This window comes from Lactuca saligna, unplaced genomic scaffold (genome assembly GCF_052625555.1).
Source record: "Lactuca saligna cultivar CGN05327 unplaced genomic scaffold, ASM5262555v1 scaffold_70, whole genome shotgun sequence".
In the NCBI taxonomy this organism is placed as follows: Eukaryota; Viridiplantae; Streptophyta; class Magnoliopsida; order Asterales; family Asteraceae; genus Lactuca; species Lactuca saligna.
The window spans coordinates 52,501-55,000 of NW_027629930.1; positions in this window are offsets into that span (position 1 = coordinate 52,501).

The following is a 2,500-nucleotide window of genomic DNA, read 5'->3' on the forward strand; positions in this document are numbered from 1 at the left end:
CAATGGATGTGAGGCTGGCAAGGCTAGGTCACGGCAAGCCAAGCAGTCAGGCTACACAATTGATGTGAGGCTGGCAAGGCTAGGTCATGTCAAGCCAAGCAGTCAGGCTACACAAGGGAACAAGGCACCTTGCCACACACAAACCCATGAACGAACGACCAAGGGAACAACGCCTCTTCCCACACACAGACCCATGAACGACCAAGGGAACAAGGGTATGAACGACCAAGGAACAATGCGTATTGCCACACACATTCCCATGAACGACCAAGGGAACAAGGCTACCTCCCAAACAAACACACATGAACGACCAAGGGAACAAGGCTTCTTCCCACACACAACCCCATGAACGACCAAGGGAACAAGGCACCTTGCCACACACATGCCCATGAACGACCAAGTGAACAATGGATGTGAGGCTGGCAAGGCTAGGTCATGTCAAGCCAAGCAGTCAGGCCACACAAGGGAACAAGGCACCATGCCACACACAAACCCATCCACTAACGACCAAGGGAACAATGCATATGGGGCTGGCAAGGCAAGCAGGCTACCCAAGTGAACAACGCCTCTTCCCACACACAGACCCATGAACGACCAAGGGAACAAGGGTATGAACGACCAAGGAACAATGCGTATTGCCACACACATTCCCATGAACGACCAAGGGAACAAGGCTACCTCCCAAACAAACACACATGAACGACCAAGTGAAGAAGGCTTCTTCCCACACACAACCCCATGAACGACCAAGGGAACAAGTTTACTTCGTACACGAACACCCATGAACGACCAATGGAACAAGGCATCTTGCCACACACATGCCCATGAGCAACCCAATCCCATCCTCATCGGTCTAAGGAACAAGGGGCCTTGACAAACCATGAGCAGATTTCTAAGCAAGTCAAACGATGAAGGGAGCAAAGTGTAGTTCCTACTTAGTACATAGTAAATTGAATATATGAGTTCCAATCCGATCAACTCGTGTTCTTTCGAGTTCATCTAAGCCACCTATGAATACCTAAAAGCCTTATCTGCCTGCCTATCACCAGGCGACAGGGACAAAAACCCAAATATGATATATTTTCATTTCAAGTCCATTCGTCTATGTTAACAATGACCCACACAATGTTTCAATGGCATTCCTACTTGATTTGAGCGACATTCCAACAAGTAGGGAACCAACGCTTCAAGGCGTGACCAAGGATAGGACACAAACATTTACGCCTCAAACATGACATTTTGTTTTTTTTTTTCATTTCAAAGCTTTTCATTTATAATAAAAAGCATCCCTACAAAATTTTGTGTCAATCCGAATTAATTCGAGCGAGTTATGGACGATTTCGCACAATTATGCATCCCTGGGCAAATCAATATCTGTTCCTGTCACCAAGCTCTTTGTGCAATATGTATATATAGGGGAACCATGGGACTGCTGCCCATTGGCGCCCCAAGGATGTCCAGCGCCCAAGGCTCTCGAGGCTGGCACGCTCGAGGCATGGCCAAGACGCCCGCTCTTGACGAAAATGGGGCCAAAACGCCCCCCATTGGCGCCCCACTCCCGTGTCCCCTCGCCCCCAAGTCGTGTGTGTCCAAAAATTATGCATCATCAGGGAAATCAATGTCTGTTCCTGTCACCAAGCTCTTTGTGCAATATGTATATATAGGGGGTACCATGGGGTCTCATTCTCATAGGTGCCCGGCATGGTTGATGGGCAAATAAGAATCGTGAGGCTGTATCGAGCACACACGAGGCAAGCCAAGCCAAGCCCCACGACCCATGAAAGAGGCCATCCCCCCCAACACGTTGCCTTGATTTCTCGAACGGTGACCTGAAAAATAGCCCCATCTCCTTGAGTCTCCTCGACGTTGTGCCCATACACTAGCCCGTTGCCTTGATTTTCCTCGACATAGGGCGCAGAAACTAGCGCCGTTGGCTTCACCTGTGCCTCGACGCCGTGCGCATACTAAGAAATATACATCCTCAGGGAAAGCAATGGGTGTTGCTGTCACCAAGCTCCTTGTGCAATATGTATATATAGGGGGGGAGCAGTGGGTGAGCATGGCAAGGGATGAAGGTGCCAGACTGCCTTTGAGCGCGAGCTTGGGTGACTGTTGCTTGATTCCTAGTCGGTGGCATAATACCCCTCCGAGTGGGGGCCTTGGCGTGGTGTGGGGATGCCTCGTTAGGTCTCTGCGACACCGATCCAGGGTTGTGGTCTAGCTTTGGAAGTTTGGGATGGTGCTGTTTGTGTGGCAATTCGATGATGATGTGCTTGCTGATCTATGTTTGACGTGCTACTGGTGCTAGCCAGCATTTGATTTGTGCTGATGATTGGGAAACGATAGGCGTTAAAGTGGCATGTGTTGCTTTTTGTGATACTACTATGGTACGCTAGTCTATCCTTGTTAGACGTGCGGTTGGTGCCTAAGCGTAGCTAGCATTGGTTTAGCACTGATGACGCTGAGGAAGCAAGCATTATCAGGAAGCATTGTCAGACAT